Source organism: Phalacrocorax carbo, chromosome 25 (assembly GCF_963921805.1).
Source record: "Phalacrocorax carbo chromosome 25, bPhaCar2.1, whole genome shotgun sequence".
NCBI lineage: Eukaryota > Metazoa > Chordata > Aves > Suliformes > Phalacrocoracidae > Phalacrocorax > Phalacrocorax carbo.
Window position 1 is genome coordinate 3,764,898 of NC_087537.1, and position 24,836 is coordinate 3,789,733.

The following is a 24,836-nucleotide window of genomic DNA, read 5'->3' on the forward strand; positions in this document are numbered from 1 at the left end:
TTTCCCCTCATGACTGTGTTTTGTACATCTGCAGTTACTGATGCTGCAGTACAAGAAGGGCTTTGACGCTCCATAGGACTACAAGATTCCCTAAGACCTTTATTCCAGACTGAGACAGACTATTCTCAACCCAGTCTGCTTTTAAAAACCTCTGGTGCTGCAGGTTCCACATCTTTGTCTTTTTCCCTTTCACAGCCTCTGCCCGAAGCCTGTTCTTGGACCGGATATTTGCCCTTAATTTGCACCCGAATGTTTTTCCAGAAAAACTGAAACCTGGAGCCTGTCTGACAGATGATCCCTCCTGCAGATTCTCCACTAAATCCAATTATCAGGGATAGTAACCCTGTCATACAAGGCAGTAATTCCATCAAGGGATCTCCACTGTGTCCATAATGCTCCTGAGCAGAGCCAGAGCATCTCGCTGCTTTTCTGGATGAAGCAGGCAAGGTGGAGAGGGATCTTTTGGGAGCATGACTTGTTTCTTCGGCCTCTCCCTCCACTTTCCAGTGCTTCAGGCTGGGTTGTGGGTTCTGTATGGGGTGGTGCAGGAACCCCAATGCTCCTTTACACCGCTGCCTGCCTCAACATGTCACCTGTTGACTCCTTCCCACAGGGGTCTGCTGAACCAGATGCTAAAGCTGCCCACCACTGTTCTTCCATGCCTGCTGTGGAATCCCAGTGCCTATCTGTTGTGCACATAGTTGGAGGTGTGTGGATAATGGCTGCAGAGCTGCCTGCCTTGGGTAGGAGAAGGCAGCTTTCTCTTTGTTAGTGTGGAACTTAAAGTGGATTAAATTAAACCTGGATAGCTGCATGCTGTAGCTCTTCTCACGGGCTGGAAGGAAGGTAAAGGGGTGCTGTTAGCAGCTAGCAAGCTGTTAGTATTTTCATCTCCTTGGATATTGAGGACAGTGGCTGACAGCACAATGAGACCTGAGGTGGTGAATCCAACCTGATGCAGGTGTCTGTGGGGGATGCTTGGCTAAACACAGGCTGTGCAGAAAACAGGAGCTGGGACTGGGAGAGGTGATGTCTCCCATCACCCCTGGGCTGTGACCCGCGGTGCCGGCCGGGTGGAGGCCAGTGTGGGGGCACAGGACACCCCGAACCGGCCCCAGCTACTCAGCACTGACCGCAAAATGGCGCCGGGGGCAGGTGTGGGGTGGTAGTGCGTGAGCCTGTTAGTGTAACAAGGCCAAGTGCCAGGTCCTGCCCTTGGGTCACACCAACCCCAGGCAGCGCCCCAGGCCCGGGGCAGAGGGGCTGGGAAGTGCCCGGCGGAGAAGGCCCTGGGGGTGCTGGCTGACAGCCGGCTGGGCATGAGCCAGCAGTGCCCAGGTGGCCAAGGAGGCCACCAGCCCCCAGGCTTGTGTCAGCCCTGGTGTGGCCAGCAGGAGCCGGGCAGGGATGGGGCCCCTGTGCTCGGCACTGGGGAGGCCCCACCTCGAATGCTGGGCTCAGGTTTGGGCCCCTCGGGACAAGAAGGGCCTGGAGGGGCTGGAGCGTGTCCAGAGAAGGGCAGCGGGGCTGGGGCAGGGTCTGGAGCACAAGTGTGCTGGGGGGCGGCTGAGGGAGCTGGGGGGGTTTAGCCTGGAGGAGGCTGAGGGGAGCCCTTCTCGCTCTCTGCAGCTGCCTGAGAGGGGCTGGAGTGAGGGGGGGTCGGTCTCTGCTCCCAAGTCACCAGTGACAGGACGAGAGGAACCGGCCTCAGGCTGCGTCAGGGGAGGTTTGGGTTGGGTGTGAGGGAAAATGCCTCATTCCCTGCCAGAGCGGTCAGGCCCTGGCACAGGCTGCCCAGAGAGGGGGGGGAGTCACCGTCCCTGGGGGGGTTCAGAAAACGTGTAAACGTGGCCCTTGGGGACAAGGTTTAGGAGGCCTGGGGGTGCTGGGCTGGTGGTTGGACTTGATGATCCGAGAGATCTTTTCCAACCTCAACGACTCCACGATTCTGCGATACTGCGACTCCCGCAGACAAAAGGCGACGCCCCGCCCTCCCTCCCGCCACGCACCGCGCATGCGCCGCCCTCGTCCGCGGAGAGCGCTCGGGCGGGGGAGCCGAGCCCTGCGGCGCATGCGTACTCCCACGGCGTCTCCCCCCCCCCCCCGCCGGCTCGGCGAAGGTTCCGGAGCTCGCGCGCGCCCCCCCCGCCCCGCCCCCGCCCCGCCCCGCCCGCGCCGCCGCTGTCACTCGCCGCCCGGCTCCGGTGCGGACACCCGTGCAGCGGCAGGTAGGGGCACGGCCTCCGGCCGGCGGGAGGGGGGCCTGCGGGAGGGGGTGCTGCACGGCCGGACACCCTTCTCCCCGGTCTACCGGCGTTGCGTTTCCCCGTCGTCACGCAGAAAGCGTGAGACGGGTGGAGAGGAGAAAAAAAAACCCCAAAACCCAAACCCAAAACCAGCCATTTCAGCCCCCAGAAAAACCCGCCGGTGCCGGTTTGCCCGGGGCGTCGCCTCGGCAGCCCGCTCGCTGCAGCAGTGCGAGGGGCGTCCCCTGCGGCAGCGCTGCCGCCCGGCTGCAGGTGCGCGGCGGGGCGGGGTGACCGGTAGGGAGGAAAGCAGGACGATTTTCGTTTCTGGCTTTTTTCTTTCTCTCCCTTTTTCGCCGTTTTTTTTTTTTTTCCCTGCGGCAGGTGGGGCCGGGGGCCGTGCCGGCGGGGCTGCGGCAGGAGGGGCGGGCAGCGCCTTCCCGCCCCGGCGCGGTGCCATCTTCTGCAGCCGCCCTCGGGGAGGGGGGGAGGCGGGGGCAGCTGTAATTAAAACAGGTAAATTAATCAATAATAGAAAACCATGAGGAAAAGGCGTTTCAGAAAACGGAGCTGTCCACGCCCAGCCTGAAATTTGGGGGTGGCAGGCGTTATCGAGGTCACGGCGCCCCGGAGTTGCCCTGCTTTGTTGTATCCCCCAGATGCCCAGCCGAGGGATTCCAATATTTAACGTTAACAGCGCGGTCCCTCAGGTGGGTTCCTCTGCTGTTAAACCCCGCGTGTTTTCCATCCGGGCTGGGGATGCTGGTGCCAAGCCCCGTGGGTTTGGGGCTGGGGTGGTGCTGCTTGGCGTAACTGGCGGTGTCAGCGGTCCCTGGATGTGCCTTGCACCTCGCTGGCATCCCCGTGTCATGCTGAAATTGCTCCCTTGCCCCTTTCATGCCTGTTCCCATGCTGCTCGTTCTTTCTTGTCCTAAAATCACTCCAGGCGGGGCATGGGGCTGCCGCCCCATTCCTGGAGTTTGTCTTTTTTCCTTTAGTTGCTGGGTATTTCTTTGTTTTAAGCCCAACTTCACAGATGTGAAAGGGAAGTTTTCTTGCCAGGTGTTTCCAGGTGTGCTGCGTGGCACACCTGCCCTCCTGGCTTGGAGCAATTAAACCTCTAAAGAGTAGAAACAGCTTACTTCAGGGGAGGCATGGAGATGTCTGCCTGCATCCCCGCCTGCCGTGTTAGCACAAGGGAGGATTTGGTTAGGAAAGATTTTTATTTTTTTTTTAACACCTAGAAATGCAATCCTGTTGTTCGTTCGCAGAGGGCAGCTGCCATCACTTTAAAGGGAGTTTCTCCTTCCATTTGCTGGTGGTACCACCATATGAGGTGCAGCTCCATTTGCAGCGAGAGGCTGGTCTTGCTTAGAAACAGGCTTGCTGGAACAAGCAGCTGAGATGAGCTAAGCTGTCACTTCAGCGATTTGTATGCGGTGTATTCCTGAGCTGCCCTGCGTTTATCTGCGTGGATCTGGGCAGATGTCTAACGCGTGTCTGAATGAGTGGTATAAAATTCACTACCGAGAATCGCTAATTTGTTCTTTTGAGTAATGGCTGCCCTCTTACATGCGATGAAGGGTTTTTGCCTTTGCTGCCAATACCGCAGATTTGGAGTGTTTAATGGTTTCCCTGTGCGGTTCAGATTTTTTGCATTTTTTTCTCAAGGAGGTCAATCAAAACAGCTCTCAGCTGGGTGCTTACAGGTTGCTCTTGACAGAATGTACGTTAAAATCTTATTCTCTCTAGAAATGAGAGATAGTCTAACCCAGTTACACTTTGTTCCATTTTGATATGCAAAATGCTTTTCCCCGAAGATGTGCAGCTAAAGAGAAAGGCAAGGTGCTGGCTGACTTAACTGTAGCGCATGCAGGTTTTCCAGGCAGATAATTCACACCTGATAGTATTGCATGTTCTTATTCTTGCTCTAGCTAGAATAATGGTGTTTGGAAGGAGGTGTATGGCTGTGGCATGCTTCCCTGTGCTATCCCCCAGTGTTAGCAGAGGTACCTCATGCTGTTGGATGCCCTTGGAGATGAAGGCTTGTGGAATGAAGCTGCAGGTGGGGTGTGGTTTTTGAGACCCAGCTCTCATGCTCTGGGGAAACATGATGCCTGTCCCACAGGTTCGTTGCTTGGATCTCCATCCTCCATAAGGCTTGATTGTAGCATGAGAGGATCTTGGGACAGTTGAATCTTGAACACATAGAGCTTAAAATGAAACAACTGGTAAGCGCTGGCTGGTTTAAGAGGTTATTAGGCCATTAGTGTGTGCATGGAGGAGTGCAGCGCTGTGGCTCTGTCTTCATCTCGCACAGCAAGATGGCCAGAAGTTGACCCTTGAGAAACATGAACTAAACCAGCTCTGCCTGGTTTAATGAGTGAAAGTGTGAAGCATAGTTGTTGTCATTTGAAGCCCTTAAACGTAGACTTTCTAAGAGGACCATTTGTTCAGCCCTTCTCTGGAACATCTCGCTGCTGATCTGCAGCTTTCAGGTGAACTTGTTGCAAAAGTCCCACCTGACATGAACATGAGACCCATCAAGATGTTGTGGTCTCCGCCTGGGAGAGCAGGGCTCTTGGCTACTCTGGAAGGGGCAGGTGGCATCACAGATGAGATATGGACGTTTATCCTTCATCAGCTGGGATTAGCAGAGATGAGGACAGAAGTGACAGGACCTCTGTGTGCTCTGTGGGGAGCTCCCATGGAGAGGTGCAGTCCGTTCAGGTGACAAGTGCAATAGTGTGGGGTTTGTGTCTCTCCCTCCCTCCCTCATTACTAGCCCTTTTCAAGTACTGTGTTAAGTTTTTACAGGTCAAGCTTCTAATTTAGTCTTCCTCACCCTGCATCAGTTCCTCTCTATCACCTTGCTGCCTTCTGCTTCCAGCCTCTTTCTTCCTATGACATTTAATTCAAACCGACCCATTCCCTCTGTGCTTAATAAATTCCAGTTTCAGCAGGACCAGCTGGACCAGGTAAACAAATTTATCTGACCTGAACAAATTTATCTGACCTGCAGCTTTCCTTCCCAAAAGCCCTGGGAAGTCTGCTCCCCTGGTCGGGAGAGCAGCCCTCATGGGATAAAAATGAGGGAAATGTGACACTGCAACTGCTCTTTCCACATGGAGGCTGAGCCTGGTGTGTCTAGCCAGGGGCACTTGTAGCATGCCAGTAAGGTGGGGGTTTTTCATGTTCCTCTGCTTCATTTCGAAGAACTGTGTTCTTCACTGCATGCTTGTTGATCTATGTTGCATCACTGTCTTTTTTTTTTTTTCAGGGTTTTGCCAGCCACGGGATTTGGAAGTGTTTGGGTACCACCTTGCTCCTTGCATATTTGCCAGGGCTTAGCTGTGCAGTTCTTACTGTGCAGTAGCGGGGAGTAGAGCAAATTGCTCCTTGGTGGTGTTTATATCTTGATTTGGAAGTTGGGCTTTGCAGCATGGGGCTGTTAGAAATGGCTGGGGAAAGCCATGCTGAAAACACTTTTGAGATGGTGTCTCTGCTGTTTCTTCTGAAAGCCTGTGTTCATCAGCATGCGAGTAATAAACTGTCCTGATGCTTACAGCAACACAGCTGTAAGGGCTTTGCCTGGTGGAGTGTCTGTGCTGGTATGGGTGTTTGGCACCGCCGTTTGAGGTGCGGGTGCTGGGGCGTGCCCGCGTCCAGACTTTCTGACAAATCCCTTTTGGTCTGTGAAGCGTTGAAAATTGGATCACGAAGGAGTGTCTGAGGGGGAAGTACTGAGGGTGGTCGTTCCCTTTTTTTCCCCAAGAGAAATGTTATTCAAAAGCCAGAGGAAAGCTGTAGATTTGAGTTTGTCTAGAGCAGAATAGGCTTATTTTGCTAGCCCAGAGTGCTGATGAGGCTTGGCTGTTGTCTCTGCATCTTTTGAGGGAGCGCTGCTAATTTAGCTATACCAATGCTCTGAAGCTTGATGGTTAGTCAAGAAAGAATTGGGGTGCTGGCTACCACCCAGCTCCCGGTATTTTCCAGTTTGCTTAGCCTGCTGGTTGATGAGGTCAGTCAGCTAGTAGGTTGGCTTATTGCTTCCTAGGATGTGTGCTGGCTGTATGTAGGTGTGGGGCTGGACTGTGAGAGTTGGAAGCTTGTAGTGAAGTGCCCTGGGCATGTGACACTCACGGGTCCTTCATCTGGGTGATGCTGAGAGGGTGTGTGGCGTATCAGGGTTGTCTCTGATGCTGCTGGACCGTGGCATAGGTTTAGGAGGGTGGTGGCTCTGTGTGCAGGTAAAGCAGCTGCCCCTGAACAGCAGGGTCCCATGTTGTGCTTTCGGGCTTCCTCAAAGGGCTGCAGACCTCTATAGTCTGTGGAGAACCGCTGTGAGCCCTTTCTTGCAAAAGCAAAATGGACCTCTCTAGCTGTGTGAGAACAGCTGAAACTGCTAAACAAAATCAGAGACGATCATTTCCCTTGTGTGCCTGCCCCTTAGCCAGCAGGAGCCCCAGACTCTGTCTTGGCTGTTCCCAGACCCTGTTCAGAGAAGCATCAGCTGATGTGTTGGGGGAAGGACAGCAGCTCTCAGGATCTCTCACTAGTACTGCAGTCGCATCAGAGCTGGGCTGGCTTTCTAGGTTTTTCTTCCCAGGCAGTGTAATCTCTGCTTTCTACCACAGGAGCTTTGCTTGCTTAACCGTGGTGTTTAGACTCCAGAGGTGGGCTGGCATGGTGTCCTGGGGCTCACCCCAAGCACCGAACCCCTTGCAGTTGGGGGTGCTCGTCAATAAAGTAGGCAGTGCTGTAATGCAGGGATTGCCGGGGGGGCTCTCCCTACCCACGGAAGCAGAAAAGAAAGGAGGTAATTGCAGAAGTAACTTGAGCTGTATTACTAATCCTTGTAGAGCAGCACGGAGATGTTCCCACTCATCTCAGACCAGTCCTGGGAAGAGAATTAGGGTGAGTGATCCTGGGCAGAGGTCAGTGGGCTGTTTGGTGGCACGCAGCCCTGCCAAAACCTTGCAGAGCACCAGGCTGGCTCAGCCTTGTCAGAGGTGCAGCCCTCAGTTTGGATCACTGCTTCTTCTTGAAGATGCACAAGTGGTGGAGTGCCTGCTCTGTGCAGCGTTGCTCCCGTCTGGCTTTTTAGTGTGAACAGCCCTCAGTTCCAAGCTGTCTTTGCAGATCACCCCAGGATGTGGTGGATATAGTGGGGGATTGTGGCCCTTGTGTGGTTTTTTTTTTTTGTGTGGGCACAGCTCTGCTGTGAGGGACTGAACGAATCTGTGAATCTCTTCTTGCAGCAGGATGGATCTCCTCCATCTGCAAGTTAGAGCTTTCACACTGGAATCTGCTGGTTGTAGGCTGTTTTTTAAAGTGCCTGTGGAAAGCAAATGCAGTTTACACTGGATTCTGGAGGAGATATACCTGTGTCTTTAGACTTGAGTGGATTTTCTTTGCCAGTCTAATGAGCCCTTCAGGCTCCTCAGAAATCAATCCACTGATTTTCCTCCCCCCCCTTCCAGGCAGTCTGATTAGTAAAGGCAGTCATTACATGTGGCATGGCTCCTGTTTTCAGTGTCTTTTCTTTAAATATCCAAGGAAAGGGAGCACCAGGGGATACCTTCTGTTAAGCTAAAAGGATTATCGCTGCAGTTGGGCTAATTATTTCCATCTTTGCAGCCTCCCCACTGTACCTGCCCTGACCTCGCTTCCTGGAGTAGATCGGCATTGCTGTCTGTCCGTGTTTGCCTCTGTGCCTTCCCTGAGTACTTCAGGAGGGCTTCAGCATGGTTGGTGGGATGGCACCGTTAGTGCCCCGGGAAGGCAGGTGGATTTGTCCCCAAGCTGTCCCCTTCGGCTGGTCAGCGCGCGTGTTACTTGGCTGTCTGTGGCGATGCTCTCGGGCATGTGGGAAGGATGAAGGCTGATGGGGTTATTGCGGGTTGAGGTGCAGTCTTAAGGGACAGACTATACAAGTCCATAGGAAGGACTGCATTAAACTTTGCTGTTCATGGAGAACTTCAGCACTTACAAGAGACGTGATGGAACCACTTGTATTCACGGTTTTGAATAGTGTGTGTGTGGCTTTGAATGCTGTGTGCTGCAGAGTTGTAGGGCTTCCTGCTGCTTATCAGTGTTTGGCTTTACGGCTCCCTGTCAGCTCCTGTCCCAGGCTGTCTGCCTGGAAGTGCCCGATGTAATTTCAGATGGATTTCATCAGTGTGCCAAGTCACTTGCTGCAGACTGAAATTCCTCGAGGTGTTTGTAAATGGCTAAAAAATTCTAAAGAAAGCATCTCCCATGATCCTTGAACATGTCCAGCTCAGCAATGTGTGTGTTTCTGATGGCCTGGAGATCTGTTTTTGAGATAAATCAACTGTCTTCCATACATTAGAAAGACTTGTTTGCTGGGATGCCCTTTTGTAGTTGAAATTGGAGAAGTAGGGGGGTGTTCAGAGTAGTGAAATTCTTCCCTGCCTAAGAAACATTTTATCTTTTATTTGATCAAAGCTTGACTTCTGTCCTGGATGTGTTGGCTTGGCCTTACCATGAACGTGTGTGTGTCTTACAAGCAGCTCTGCTCCTTCTTTCTCTCAAATGTCACTTCACGTGAGCTTCCTGGTGCAGGCAACACATCTGGCCAGCAGTGCACGTTCACAGTTGAGTTGAGGGCCGAGCAGGTCTGTCAAAATCAAGATGTGAGGCAAGGCGATGGGCAAGCAATGTTTTTCTTGGCTGGCTGCTGTGGCTTTGTATGTCCAGGTCACAGGGTGAGCCTTTGGCAGAGGATGAAGGGGATGGTTCCCCTGTGGTGGATGGCAAGCAAAGGGACCACGGGAGCTTTCATCAGGCTGCATCTTAGCAGTCTTCTCCTGGGGTCCCTGTCCTGGGAAGGGGCTGTTGGACATCGATGATGGGAGGTACAGTAGTGGGAGGGCTTCAGGAGTGGTGATCAGCAGCCTGTCTGCACGACAGCATCAGAACTGTGTGTCCGGGCTGAAAACTTGCTTGCACTGGGATTATAGGTGACAAGGTGTTCCTGTCCTGGTTTGCAGGGATCAAGGTGAGAGTGTTTATTGTGTGGGTAGTTTGAGGACACAGCAATGACAGAAGTGGTGCGCTGGAAGAGACTTTCCCAAGAGAAGGCATAATCCGGTGGGATGAGCTTCCTGGAGGTTGGCTTGTAGCTCCAGCCTTTTGTGAACCCTCAGGGTTGTGTGTCATTGCAGCTGGCCAGAGGAGCCTCTGTATAAAAATGCAACTTCCATCCAAAAGTGTACTTCACTTTGATGTGGTCAGAAGTAAAGGAGACCTGGGAGGTGTAAATGTGTCTCGTGTTCCCTTTCTAATGCTGACTTGCCTTGTACAAAGTGCTGACCAGCTCCATGCAGGTGCTGACTATTTTATTACTCTCCCACTGCAGATCCTGGATGTGATGGGCTAAGAGTTGCTGGGACTGAATTACCTTTGTGGTTTAAGGTGAGACCTGTGATGAAGCTGGTGTGTGTGGCTGTGTTATGGAAGTGGAGCTTCACGTGCTCTCCGCCAGTAGCCGTAGCTTGTGGTGTCAGACGTCAGGTGTTAGTGAGCCTAAAGCTGGGATTTAATCCAAAGTCTGAATTGCTTTTTGTGGTTCATTTTCAGCTCCTGCTTACTTTGAATTCAAGGGCAGACTTTACCCTAAGCAAATTCTGCCCTCTGAAATTATTTCTTCATATGTGGTTTTGCCTACTGCCTCATCAGCATGACAAATGATGCTGCCCTGGAGCTAGCTGGAGGGGTTTGCAGAAGTAGCTTTTAACAATGGACATCTCCAAATTGGACAGAAAACTGCATGCTTTTCCCTTGGCATCTTCTGGTGTAATAATGGAGAGCCTGGCAGGCATATATAAGAGAAGTAATAAATGTTGCTGTTGGGTACAAAAAGGAAAGCAGGTAAAAAGTCCAGCTAAAGATCGACTGATTGAGCTGCGGCGTTGGTTGTAGTCGCTGCACATGAGTAGGCAAGAGAACAGATTCAGGAAGGATGGGACTAAAATGAGGGTATTGGACCTGTCCTGTGGCAAAGGGAGTGACTCTGGGGCTTGCGAAAGGGAGACTTGCAGGGGTTGCAGTGGTTGGTGGGTGATCTGAAAAGGGCAGCTGTGAGCTGGAGAAAGGAGTTGACCACGATGCTCCCAGGTTTTGTTCTGGTCCTGCGTGGTGTGTGCATCTTGGGCACCTGCCAAATCCAAGCACCATGTGCACACGTGGCCATGCTGTCCTATCTCCTTTCCTTTCTCATCAATCTTTCTTGTTCCTGTCCTCTTTCCCTTCGATTTTAAATCTTGCCTGGCAGACCCAGGTCCGTGTTCTTCTGCAGTGCCCCTAGGAGCCTCTTTGCTGAGGCAGCCGGTGCTTGCCTCGCCCTTGCCAGGGCAAGAGCTTGGCAACCGGGCTTGCTGAGAGCAAGGCAGGACCCAGCTCCCCGCAGGATGTACTGGGCATCCAGCACTGGGAACCTCTCATCTACAGCACTGCTGAGCTGTCATCACTGCGTCCTTATTTTATGGCTTTGTAGCCTGCTTTGCATGAGTTTTGCCTTTCCCCTATTTTAGTGTTAGCTGAATTACCTTGCCAGCTCCTCCCTTCCGCCGGGTTCCTCTGGGCGAGAGGGGAAGAGAGACATGAATACTGTTTAATTTGAAGGCACTTATTAGTGCTTAATCTCTCAAATATGTCACTGCTTTTATTGTGTCTAATAATAGGGTTTATTGTCACGGCTGTCTGAGGTCCGTGCTCAGCTCCAAAGCATGTTTCATTAGTTATTGTTGCTCCTCTTATGGAGAGCACATAACTTTCATTAGGTACTTCCCTTATGGAGGGGTTTCTGACTCCATGACTTTATTTGCTCTGTCAACATCCAAGAGCCTCTTGGTGCTTAAGTTCTTGCATGGAAGAATCCTGTTCTGTGGTTGTAGCAGTGTTTGTGTGCAGATGGAAAGCACCTTATGAATGCTTCCTGCAAAATAGCTTGAAATGGCCTGGGTGAAATACTAGAAAGTCCTCACTAGCAAGAGGGAGCTGAGCACACCTGTCTGATGCTGAAGGGAGATGAGCGTGTGTAAAATGAGTTTTGGAACCAAGTAAGGATTGCAAGGCACTGAAGTCCTGTAGTCTATGGAGGGGGAAATGCACTGAACGCTTCCCATGTGTGAAAACAGTCCTGTAAGGGGGGTAAAACTGTCAGGCCGCAGTGGGGTTTGTTTTGCTGCTGCCCGATGTCAGTGTGAGAACAGAAGCCAGCATCTCCCACCGGCAGTAGACTGCTCTCTGCCTCCCTCGATAAGGAATGACAAAGCGCTGTGGCTCTAGGTGTGGTCAGAGCCTCTTCAAATAGTCTGTCTCTGTCCATGTACTGCAATAAAAAGAAGCACTACTGAAATACTGGCAACCCTGTTTATTCCAGCCTTTGTATTAGTGATTTAGAGAGAGCCTGTGACCTTACCGAACATGAATGGGTCCCTCGTAACCTGAGACCAGGAGCAATATTATTTTAAGCAAGAAGTAAGGCTCTGAAGCAGGCTGTCCTTTTATACATATCATACGTGTGACAGCAGAGCTGCATTTAGAGCTGAAAGGGGATAAAAATCCCTGAGGAGACTGACTGTACCTCATTTATTTTTAACAAATGTGTACTGGGGAAGATTGAGCCTGAATTCCTAGACTTGGGGCAGTCTTAAATTTGGACAATTTCCACTCTTCATCCCTGTGGAAAGGAAGATGGGCATCAACTGGGCTTCAGCTCATTCCTGGGGAGGGTGAAATGCACATGGATTCTGACCCTTTTTTTTTTTGTTTAAAAAAACCCACAACTTGCTCCTTCTTTAGCCTTTGGGGTGGGAGGGGAAATAATGGTTTTGCTACTCTTTGGCTGAATTTATGGTCAGGGTTCCCATGTGGATTGTCACTGTTCACGCTGCCTGCATCTGCTTTTGTTGCAAATCTGCTCATCAGCTTGATAAAACTAGACTCAAGGCAAGACAGATTGCTACCTGATTGTCATCCCGAGTGGCCCAAACTGGGGGAAGACCAGCTGGAGAGAGGCACCAGAGTGCTGAGTAGGGCTGTGTTTTGTGTATGAAGGTATTTATTTGCTGTTCATCCTTACTTGAAAAATCTTTGTTTGTCTTGTGCCTTAGCAAGGTTCAAACTGTGCTCCTTTGTTATGAAAAATAAAGGTACAAATGCAGCTTCTCTTGGGTTTTTGTTTTAGAAGCAAGAGCTTTGGCTCTCAAATTCTGCTGACTTGTGCCAGGTATCAGAAGACACTACTACTGTCTTCCACTGCACCTTTCTCTTGCTGTTTGTGGTGTGGTGTATGAAACTCGGAGCTAAAACAGGCACCAGAACCCCTGGTAGAACCGCGGCAGCCCACGAGCAGTCTGCTCAGCCACTCCCTGTGACTGGGACAGCAACTTCCCGGTGCTCGGTGAGGCGTGAGCCTGCTGGGGTGTGCACCCCTTACCCCATAGCTCACTGATGTGGTTGGTGTGTCCCAGTCCCTGCCCTCTCTGTCAGGAGTCAAATGGTGCACTCATCCCTAGGCTGTGCTCTCCTAGGTTGTGCTCTCCTGCTGATGTGTTTTGTTTTTTTTCTTGAGCTCCTCCAGATTAGGAATTTTTTTTCTGCATTTATCTTGTTACTGCACCTTCTGATACAGTTTTAATAAAATGCTGCGTTTAGTTTTTAATAAATACTGTTGTGGACATTTTGAGGGAACAGTATATTTTCTGCTGTTATACAATAAAATGACAAGGGATATGTAAGCGTAGCAGAAATGCTTAATGAATGTCCTGTTGTTTGTCTTTTGGCCTTAAATAAAAAAGGATGTTTAGGAAACACTGACTTTTGACCTCATCTGAAGTGTGTCTCAGTCAAGAAAAGCAAAAATAAAGCTAGACACAAGCTCAAATTGCCTTCCGAGCCCTGTGTTGTGCATAGCGACTGCTGGGGTGAGGACAAGTCCAGCTAAATCCCTGAAAGCTTGCGAGATCTGGCATGTTTTTTTCTTTCTAGGGTAAGAAACCAGTGTGTCAGGAATGCATGACTCTTTCCTTCCCCTGTATTTATAGAGACTGTCCCAAAAAGGCAACCTGCTGCAGTGCTGTCAGTCATCTTTGGGATGCTGGAACTGGATGCTGTGGGGCCACAGGGTATTGGTGCCCAGTTTGGGTATCAAGTGGCTAAAAGCAGTGGCTTGGTGAAACAAGCACTGTGGGCAAACTGTGCAGTGATGGTTTGTCACAGGAGTCTGTAGAGACCTGCGTTCCTACTGCAGTGGTAAGCTGTGGTTTTTCAGGCAAGTTGGTAACGCCTGTTCCTGCACGTGTGTGTCCGAGATGCTTACCCTGGGCTTCTTGGCACTGCTGAGGGCAGCGAGCATCGCTGCTTAAGCGGGCTGCTTGGACACCCTGCCCCTTCCCTCTCTGTTCTTGCACAGTATTGGAAGTTTCTCTGCTGTACCACGCTGTGGACCACTCCTGCAGTGGCAGTCTCTGCGGCCAGGAGCTCTGCAGGCTTGGCACTTGTAGAAGTAAAATAGTACTCCCTAAGAAAACTCCCCTGACTTGGCTTCTTCCCCAGGACAGGCTTTCTGTTGCTGCAAGAGCAACGCCAGCCACGGTGGTGTGGTAGTAGCTGGAGCAGATGGTGCTGTTGTCGTAGTTTTAATTTCTATCCATGTGTTGAAACAGCTCAAAATAACTTAAGAAATGAAGGCCCAATCTGAGAAGATGACTTGAATGCTTTCCTTCCCTTGAGAAAATCTCCTGCAACGTTAGTGTCCGCAGCACTTCCCTGGTTCTTTCCCATCCACTCTAACTAGGACCACTCACATTTGTAGGCTAGGGCAGTGGCATGAAGAATCTTTTAATATCTTCATTACTGTGGCAGCACTGAATATTCACAGAACCTCTGTCAGGGTGCAGCAAATGTTGTCAGCCCTGTGAAATCAAAGAAAAAGGAGCAGCTGAGATCAAAGTAAGCCATAAACACGTACCTTGTGTCTTGACAGCATCTTTTTCAGGCCTGAGGCAAAACCTGGAGGGGCTCAAGGTGTGCAGCTGGATGGTGGCTGGTGCTGGTGTCCCATGCTTTTCCCCTCTGCTATGTTGGTGCTCCAATGCCGGGTGAGATGACCCATGCCACTACTGTCACACGCAACTTCTGCTTGTGAGAGGCTCAGTTTCTGCTGGTTTAGTGCCTTGAACCACCTCCCAGTGGGGTATTGGAGCGGTGCTGTGGTGTAAGGAGTAAGGGTGGGACCAGGCAGTGTGGCCTGAGCCTGGCTTGTTGAATTGCCCAGTTTTGAGGTAGGGGCCTGGTTTTTCAGATCTCTCCACAATCAAAATGTTGCTCTGAGGCCAAGGTATCTGCTTTTTTCACCCCATATTTTGGGCCCTTCCCGTGGTGGTGTACTGCATGCACACATTATCAGCTTGGTCGAGGTGGAAGATGATAGCAAGTACCTGGATCTTCAAGTCCATTTACAGGTGTAAGTGAAGTTTCCTTCTCATTAAATTCTCTTTAATTTATGAGGCTTCTGGTTGCGCGATGATCTCCTCTTCTCGGTGTCAGCATCCTTTGAGCCTAGCACCAAATGGCAGCATCATCTACCTTTGCATGTAGAGAGGTAGGGGAAGGAAGCTGGTGTGCAGCCTGGTCACTGCTTGCGCCGAGGCCAGCTGGCTAGAGCAGCTCCTGGAAAGTGCAGGATGTGGCCCTTCCCTGTGCAGGAAGGCTTAATCCTGCTGCATGTCCTCAGGGGCCCTGGCTCTGTGCACTGCAGCAAAGGTGGATGGTGGCTGTTTTCTCCTGGAGCAAATAAAGAAAAGATTCATGGGACTGGGCAGGAAGGCAGCAGAGTACTGCAAGGTGTTTCCCTCCTTGCAGTGGACTCTGCAATTTTTGCACTTAAATGCAGAACATTCAACTTAAACTCTTCAATGCAGAGTGTGCCGATGGTGTGTGCACTCTGCAGATAGCTCAGGGCTTGTATTTGATCCCATGTTCGCACCAGACATTTCTTTAGCCTGTGGCTCAGGTGCACCAAATGGATGCCGTTGCATGTGTGCCACTACAAAAGCCTGCAAGAAAGGAAATTAGCAGAGCTCTGGTTCTTGCGCTGGAAGTTGTCTCTGCTGGGTCCTACAGCACACGGCTGTGCTGCAAAGCAGGAGGTTGTAAAATGGAGACGGTGCTGGAGAGCTCCTGTGAAGATGAACAGCAGAGCTGCTTTTAAGGAGTGGCTGCTAGAAATGCCTTTGCCTGGTGCTTTGGTTGATCACATCCCACACGGGCTAGGTGGGGTGAGCACCTGTCTGAGAGCTCGATTCTACGCTGTCTTATCAGCCAGCATGGGTGTTTTCACCCCACTTTTTATTTGAGGGTGTTTAGTGTCTGGCTGGCTAATAAAAAGCAACTTTTGGGATATTTTTCACCTCTTCAGTTGACTGAATTGTGTTTCAGGAGCTCTATCTGGGAACCCAAGATGGGTGTGACAGTGCTCAGTGCCCCCCCGAATTGGCTGCGTTCAGGAAAATGGGGGTGGTCCCCATATCTGTCAGCCTTTCCCTGCCCTGGGATGTGTTGTGGTACCCACTGGAGCATGAAATAAGTCCTGTCAGTTTGTTTCTGACCTCATATTAATGAAGAAAATTGTGATAATCATGAGAAACTGCTGGCCACACGAACAGTCCTGCTTGTGGTAGATTGCAAGTGTCCACAGACCAGATGAGCCCTGCTGGGCTCCTTTTGCCACCAGCTGCTGGGTGAAAGGGACCTTCCTCGACTGCTTACCATGGGAACATCCTTTGCAATTGTTCCACGTGAGCGACAGAGGAGTGTGGCAGCCGTCACTTAGTGGGAATGGATGTCTGTTTTTCTTTCTTTAGACAATGCAATCTTTCAGGAAAAGCAATTTCTTCCTCCTCACGGTGTGATTTGCCAGCCAAGGTAAAGGAGGTTTTTGTTGGGTCAGAACACTGTCGTGCCATCGATTGTCCTAATGCATTAAGACTCCAGCGGCATTTTTGGGAACTTTCCTTTCCTCTTTCCCTCTCTCCATCCAGGCACACGTTAGCGTTACTTTTCTGCTATTGCTGGAAGGTAACGTGCCAAGAATGCATTGACTTGTGTGCTGTATTTCCTTTCCCGCTGGATTCTTTTTGGTGGCAGCGGGCAGGCCGGGGGAGCAGCTCCCCCTTGCACCCAGCGAGGCTGCCCGAGGACTTTGCCGTACTGCCACGTGTAGCGATTCAGCCACATCTCAGCATGCAGCGTGGCATTTGAAAGGCAGCGCAGGGGAAATATTAAGCTTCCACCATTTTCTGTTAAGTGAATAATGACTGGTAGAAGCCTGAATGCTGGTGAGCCTGCCTTAAAACCTGCAGCAGCAGGGAAGATGCTCAGATTTCCAGTGGGTTGGGCTGAGCCTGGGATGGGAAGAGTCAAAGAGAATTAGCTGGTAAATAAGATCTCCTGCCTTCTCCTTGATCCGCTCTACATGTTCAACTGCTTAAAGGCTTCCCAAGCAAGCAGGATTTTGGGGGAGGAAGAAATTATCCACTCACAGAGCATCTTGTGGCTCTGTGAAATGCACAACTGCAAGATACTCTAGCAGGGGGCTGGGAAGAAATCCAAAGGTAGCCTAGCAAATCCCTGTTAAAGAGGCTTCTCTTCCCTCTATTCACAAAGAGCCTGCTGAACAGACAGGGCAAGCTTTAAAAGTACTGTTGCTTCCTTTTTTGCTGCCGTGTAAGCCCCTCTGATCAGAGCTTTAATCTAGCTAAAGTTAGTGGACTTAGAGACAGCTGATCTTTGCATCATAGTATGGAATGAGAAGGGTGATCCGGAGTGCTGCCACCTCCCTGGGCAGCGGTCGCCCTGCAATGCCCTCCTGTAAGTGCACAGAGAAAGCTGGGGGGGGGCGGGGGGGTCTGCTATAGTGGTGCTGCAAAAGGTTGGCTTGGACCTGCTCGGCTGAGCCAGGTAAAAAACGAAAAAGAAGGGTAAGGCAGCCTAAAAGGTCAAGGAAGGAAGATACTAATAGCGGCAGTAGGTGCTGCAGGTGGACATGGAGGTGCTCAGGTTTCAGGTGAGGTGAAGGTGGAGCCTTGCTGCCCCTGTGTCCCTGTAGGGTGCCTTAGGAGCTTCCTCCGGTTTCTCTGCTCAAGTGCTGCTCCAGAGCGCCCTGCCTGAAGGAGAGCAGTGTGGCTGGGAGCAGGCAGGTTGTATCTTGTGGGAGCCCAGCTTCTATGCTAGTTTGTCCCCAGCTGGCTCCGTGACAAGCCTTTTCACTTCTGTTCCTCGTGCAGGGAAGATGGGAGCAACAACGCCGTTGGTAAATCACCTTGTGCTTCTGTCAGTAGCAATTGATGCAAGATTTAGGGTTGATATTCCTGCATTGCAAAACACTTGTGTATGTTCCCTGAAGTGATTCCCAGCACATTCCTGTTCTTGGAATAGGCCACATTTGTGGTGCCTTTTTTATTTGGGCAGAGAAGAGACATGCAGATAAAAGCATTTCCCATCTCCCGAGTCCAGCTACTCTTGCAGCTTGCGCTATGGCCTGGAGTTGTGTGCCCGGATAATCCGGCCTCGTAATTGCCACCCTGCTTGGAGGCAGCTGCTGAACTGGACCTAAGCTGATTTGGGATGGCAAATTCTGTTAGTTTAATTCTCAGCAACACTGAGGAACTTGTCAGCACGTGAGCATCCCTCGGCTTTTCTCTAGCCACAAGCATGCCCTGGAGACCTTTGCCAGCTGGTGACCCCCAGCAGTTAGCTTCCAGAGCTCTTGGCTGTGGAGAGGTTAGATTTGTAAGGGATATTTACTGATGGTTCCCTGAGCTCTTACGTCTTTGAACCCAGCTTTTCTGTTCCCTTTTGATGCTGCTTGTACAGAATCATGGCATCTCACTGCTTGGGGCTTTTTAGCCCTCAGTGTTACCACTCTCCCTTTTCCCCATCTCCTTTCCAGACTTGGTAATATGTCATCAGCTGGTGTGGGAGTTGTTCATTGCCTGGTCTCAGTTACCTTCAGGTCCAGAAGGGGTGTGCATGAAGCCAGCGTGACCACCCTTGCTGTGATGAGGCTGCTGTGTCTCAAAGCTGTTCTGCTATGAACCCCACCTCACATCTGTGTGGAAGGTGTCCTGCCCCAGGGAAAGGTGCCAAAAGTTCCAGGCCTCCAAGGAGTCACTTGAACATAGAGAAAATGGGGGGGGGGGGAAGATGGTATTTGGAAATTAAATACTTTGGTGACTATTGAACTCCCTCCTGTTGTTCTAAAAGGCATTTGTCTGTCTTTGAATCAGAAGGAAGTTTTTCTAGCCTCTTGACTAGACAACTTGAAACTCCATGTAATTTCTCAGCTCACTGTATATTAGGCAGTGCCTGCGATTAATGAGATCACCGTCTATATCCCTTCCTCTGTCAGCTTCTCGGAAAAACTGCTTGGAAAAGTACACAAAGGAGATGAAAAGGAAGTTGCTTATGAATTATGAACAGCCTTTCAGGCTGATGTTATTCCACAGGGCTGTCACTCCATTTTAATTAAGTAATTCAAATGGAATGATGCTTTTTTCAAAACCCTGTTTGTGTTTGATCACCTTTCAGAGGTAACACTTAGATAGCTCATGTTTGTTGAATTTTCATTTTCAAGTAACAAGAGTGGGTACTTACTGCCCTTACTGATTAAGTAACAGAGAAGGAAGACACTGCTGTGGCTGAGCACAAGAGGCTTTACTCTGCCTGTATCCGGAAATTAGCTGGGTGATTGCCTGGACATTTTGTGACTGGTGTGAAAGATGGAGCTGCTGGGTAGGACCCCGTGATAAGTAACAGAGTGTGCAAATCCAGCTAGTATCTCTCAAAGCATTGCACTCGCCTTCTGCTGAAGTTTCTCTTTCCTCACTTTTCTTACAAGTGTGTGGCTAGTAGCCCCCGCACCCAGCCGCAAACAGATCTGCCAACGCCTAGTTTATTTTGGGATTTGTGTGTATGTAAATTGAGCCATTAGTTCCCAGACTCGTGATCCCTGGAGCTGCGCAGTTTGAATTGCTGCAGATCGAGACTCTACCTCTTCCTCTGTGATTGGGGGTAATCCTGTGGCCGTTCAGAAACGGTGGCTGTCAGATTGTGTCCCATTGATCCTTGGGCTGCATTTGTAGCCCTGCGTGTTGCTGGGCCCACGGGTGAGTGGGGTGCAGCTGCTGACCCACTTTCCTTGGACGGGCATCGTGGGAGCACTCATCTCCTGGCACCAGAAGGGTTGCGGGGATACGTTTTTGTGCTCCTTTGTGACAGTGCTAATGATGTCGTCTGGCACAGATTACGCAAGGCTGAGCGCCACCGAAGCACAGCTGTGTGGTCCCCGGCATCTGCTTTCTTCCCCCTCTGCCACTGGGCCACTCTCAATAGGGTATGTTGTTTTCAGCCCTGGTTTTATTTACCTTTCATTGCGGAGAAGCCTTTTGCCAAGGGATTAAGACTTAGGGCTGCCTGACTTAATTTGGGATCTAAATCTTCCCAGGCGGAGAGTGCTGGAGGCTTTGTGCGTGGTTTGCTTGGTGGTTAGCCTGAGCGGCAGCAGAATGAGGGCTCTGCTGTGTCTTTGTGCTGGTGGTGATGTGTCCTGACTGTGCTCCAGAAAGATGCCCAGGGTGCCTGTTTGCTGGCTGTGCTGGAATTTCTGTGGCAGACTGGGCATGGGGGCTGTGTGACACCATGTGGCCTCATTGGTGTGCAGTGCAGAGGGGTCACCAGGCAGGAGAAATGTGCTGCTTTACAAGAGAAGTTTCTTCCCAGCACCTGACGCTGGCTTATGGCCTATAAACAGGGCTTAAATGGTTCTATCCGGGAGCTTCTTACATATTTCGTTCATTTATTGATGTAATTATTTTTTAATCCTGGTTTGCATAGGCCTTCTCCATTCTCCTTCCATCTTTATGCAATAGTATTTGTAGCCGTTGTTACAGTTCCTCCTGGAGGAAGGATGCAGCAGTTGTTTCGTTTGGACCAGTTTTCACGTGTGTGGGTTGTGCTGGGGTGGGAGGTTGCCATGAATTGAGCAGTTGGCTTTACTCGAAACAGTGCCACCCCAGCTGCGCTCTAGTAGCTTTTACTTCTGCTGACAGACCAGACCAAGCCATTTTATTGATGCCTTCGAGCCTAACAAGCTATTCAGAAAACAAATTTGCAGAATAGGCAGTGGAAGAAGAGCAGTGCTTTCATTTCTGGCTCAGTTCTCCTGGGCACGAATGCAGGATGGTGTCAGGGATGTGGCTCTGGTGTCTCAACTCACGATCAGTGTATCTTGCAAACGAAGCAAAATCAGAAAGTCAGGCTGGCATGGAGACCTTTGTGGGTGTTGGACAAACGGCGGTGTGGGGTTTTGCAGGCACTGTGGGGAACCATCACAAAAGCTGATAGGCTTTATTGTCAGGTCTCTGCAACCTCCTCTGAGAAGAGTGATGTTGCTTTCAGTGTCCTTGCCAAAATCCACAAGGAAAATTATATTTATTTACTCTTTAAATGTCTTGCGGACCTTGAGCTGACTAATGGCTTTCACTTCCTGACCTAAACTTCAGTGCTGTCAATGGCTGTTAAAGGTTTGCATAATTTCATTTAAGGCTTTTCCTTACTGGCTGTGTGGTCCTGCATGCTTTGCGCACTTTGGGGTGTAAATTGCTATTTTGGCTTTTAGCCCCTAACATTTTGTACAGCGCAGGCCTACAGGGACTGCTCTGGGGCCAGGTTCAGCTGTGAAATGCTGTTCAAATGCTGTGAGAGTTGCTCCTGGTTACCGCAACAGTGTGCTTAGCTGGCTGAGCCGTGGCGAAGAGCATCCGGACTCGCCTGGTGGCCATGAGCCACCCTGTGCTCCCTCTGCTCTGCCGATGGATCCATGCACACCTCCAGCGCACTGTGGTTACAGCAAATTAGAATATCTGCTCCTGTCCAGGTTACACTGGTCTGAGGGTGGGGATGGTAATATTTCAACTCTCAAACCAGTTGGAGGCCACCGGTTGTAATCCTTTATCATTTCGAAAGCATCTCCAAGCCTAGAAGTGAAATATGCTGTGTGCCAGCCTGCATCTCGTCTTAACACTGATGCAAATGGCAAAGCAGTTGCATTTGGTGGCAGGAGGTGGCCAGGCTCTCACCAGCTAAACTCACCTCTCGGACAAACTGGGTTTATGCTCAGGGCCCTAACTAGGTTGCACGTACAGAGCCAACGGCAGACGTACTGGTGGGCTGAGTCTGCACTGCCAGAAATCAGCCTGTTTCTCCTGCTCCTGGCAACAAAAACTTTGCCCCCCTACTTGCTGCGTCGCGTGCCTGGTTGCGCGGCTCAAAATGACTGCTCAATACGCCTCTTCTCTCAAAAGGCGGGCTGCGGGTTTGAAAAATGTGAGGTTTGGAGAAGCTGTTAATTATGGGATAGGCTGTTGCTTTTTAGATAGTGTTCCTGGTTAACAAGAATAGTTCTGCTGGAAATGGATAAGATTCTTAGGAGGGTTTGTGCTTTATCTGTCATGCAGAGGGTGCTGCTGAAGTTTATCTCTGCACAGTTATCCTTGCTGTAATTATTCACTACTGAACCATTGCTTCAAGGTGGGGCTGGTTTTACAGTTTTTTAGAACAATTTTTCCCCTTAATGTTATGTTTTTCCCCAAAAGGGATTTCTCCTTCCCCCACTTGAAAAGTAAATGGGATTATCTTTATAGACTTCTTTCAAAATTCCAAGTAGTTTTTCAAATGTGCAATTTTCAAAGCATCTTTGTTTAAAAAGTCTAATCTAAAATATGCAGTTTTAATAAGGTTTAAATTCTCTTTACTCATATGAATTTATTACCTGAGTGAAAACCCGAAGCAAAGCTGAGACGTTCCCAAGCAGAATAAGAAGGGTTTTTGCATGTAGGCAGTTCGGTTTTGCTTCTCGGTTTCAACCAGACAGATCTGTCCCAAACTGTGTGGATCGTCAGTATGGTTTTGACTGAGTGGTGCTTTTAGCTGACATCTACAACGGGATGAGAAAGAAGGAGGGAGAGAATGAAGTTCGGCATCCATCGGAGAGGCATAAAATGTCTTTATGGATGACATTCCTGCTGAACAGGACTGTATGATTCCACGGCCTGTGTGTTTCAAATTCTGCTGGGAGAGCTTTGCAGCTTAGAGATAATGGTGGCGGCAGCTCACTTGTACTTACCCACTGAATTGCTTTGTGTGCTTAATGTTATTTATTTGCTTATCTGGTGCTGATGAAATTTCATCAGCCCTATTGTGATGGTTTTAAATCTCAGCCCTGCCAGGCCTTGGAGGGCAGGCTGCAGGGAGCGCTTGTGAGAAAGGCATCTGTTGAGTGGGCATTTCTTCAGCTAAAAGCTAGGTGCTGTGGGAACCATGTGGGAGCTGGATCCCTCTTCCTGCCCCTTTGCTCATGCCAGTTTGAGAAGTTTTTGTTCTTCTCCACCACCGACTGCTGCACAGAGTGGTTCAGGTGCAGAGTGACTCTGCTCCTCTGCCTGCCGTGCTGCAGACACAGTGGGAAGACATTGTGCTTCATCTGCTGGGAGATGCTTCTGCCCTCCATAGCAAACTGTGCATCAGCCCCCAGAATCACCATGTGCAAAAGAATGAGCATCCAGGGCGTTTCGTAAGCTGCAGCCAGGTTTCAGGTGCTCTCAGTGTCTCATTAAATGTTTGTTTTTATGGATCTTTGTATCTTTTGGTCATGCTTTTCCCCTTGTAACAGAAAAGCAGCTTTCTCTCTCTTGTCTCTAAAATTAATGGCTACATCCTCCTGAGCCCACCTTCAGTCCTTTAGCTCTGAGAGGGCTGAATCCTGCCGTGTGTGGAGCTCAGTGGGAGTGGGGGCTGCCTCTGCCTGGCTGTGAGCAGCACAGTGCTAAAGGCCTCCTTGCAAAGCTCAGACAGACGGTAAAGGTTGTCAACTTCTCTGAACCCCTGTCCGTTTCTCTTTGCTGAAAAGCCCTGGCACTGGCAGGTCAGAGGGTAGCGGGGCGACAGTCAGCCCTGTGACCAGGCAGCCCTGCGCGCCTGCCAGCAGATCCACCGGCCTTTGCTGAATCATGGCTCTCTGCTGCTGTGCCAGGGTTGCACAGATGCTAAATTCTCTATTCATAGGAAAAGTGGAAGACCTTCGGCTGTGTCGGATGCTGTCCATGGAGCCAGCAGATGAGCCTCTGGCGGGGTATGCGAGTTCACTAGCTGTCAAGCTAGGAGTCCTCTCTGGATGGTGTCCCAGGAAATTCTTGTCCAGAGGCGAGGAAGGACTAAATGTATCTTTCCAGGGAGATTGGGGGAGACACTAATTGCTCTTCTCCAAAAAACAGGTGGGAGGAATAGAGGAAAGGAGGCAGAATAAGGAAGCAGTAAGCCTCATTTAAATCCAGCACAGCAGATTTGTGAGTGCTTTGCCTCTGGGTCTGCAGTTGGGAAGCAAAGATGTTAATATCTGGAGATGTGCAGTGAACTGACCTGGGTTGGGAGGGTGGTTAGGGACCACCAGCTGGGAGTGGAGTAGGAACTGCTTCTCCCATCCACATTTTCCTACCAACAGACAGGGCAGTGCATGTGGAAAACTGCTGTACCCAGTGCCGTGCGGGTGTTTTGGGGCAGAGAGGTTGCTCTCCTGGACATGCACACACACACACACGAGCAGCACATTTGTGTGTCATTTTACATTCATATTCGTGCCCAAGTTGCTTTTGTGGCCTGTACGCTAGGTTAAAGTTATATTTTAGTATTTCCAGTGCTAAGTAGACCTGTAAATAATATCAAGCGGCAGCCAGATGAGACCAGCATATAATCAATACAATGCTTTAAGCTCTGGGAGGAGGGTAGCTATATACCAAATAATTAGGGGCCACCATTTTTGGGGGGCAAAAATTAGGTACTTCATTCTTTTCTATTTTATACTTCCATTTTTATGGGTGTTTTCAATTCAGGGCAAGTTCTCAAACTGACTTGGTACAGTTCTGTCAGATGGCTTTGTAGCTGTCTAAGGCAGAAATTAAATTGCATAGTCATCTTGCTAAGGCTTAAAAAGAGCTGGGTGAGAGATCTAGTTACTAGCACTGGAATTTCTCTTCTCTCTCCATATATCCAGTTAATTTATTGCCAGCAAACAAAACCACATGAGTTTGCTTCCTTGCTGCTGGTAACCTGAGCTTCATTGCTGGATTCATTCACTCCTGACGGTCATGGAAAGTGTGTGATTACACTAATAGCTGGTTATTAATCACTGCCAATGGCTGCAATTATATCAGCTATTAGGAAGTCAACTAAAAGCAATTTCTGTCCAACCACCATGGAGAACAAGGTGAAACACAGTCTCTGCTTCACAGAGGCAGATAATGTTTGTTGGTGACTTCATTTCCTTTTGCAGATAAATGCACGTTGGAAAAATAACTCTGAATTTTAGCACCTTTCTACTTCCACTCCAGCGTCCAGACCTGTTTGCTGTGCCTCACTCTACACCACAGTGTTGGCTTTCTGAGCACTGCAAGAAGGATTCAGGGTTAAGCAGCTTCTGTGCTGCCATCTCGGACCCACAACCAA

General features: G+C 50.1%; 1 protein-coding gene across 14 annotated transcripts in view; it reads left to right on the forward strand.

The window, feature by feature from the left end:
* The first annotated feature begins 2,151 nt into the window (after nt 1-2,151).
* MAPT (microtubule associated protein tau) overlaps nt 2,152-24,836 on the forward strand; it is a 53,174-nt gene continuing 30,489 nt past the window's right edge. For 10 of the 14 annotated variants that reach the window (XR_010376337.1, XM_064473603.1, XM_064473612.1 and 7 more), the window contains exon 1: nt 2,152-2,228. The gene's annotated coding sequence lies outside the window, so the exon portion shown is untranslated. Of the gene's footprint in view, nt 2,229-2,785; nt 2,957-9,630; nt 9,687-24,836 lie in introns of those variants that run through there. The other 4 variants (XM_064473604.1, XM_064473610.1, XM_064473605.1 and 1 more) reach the window with 3 other exon arrangements.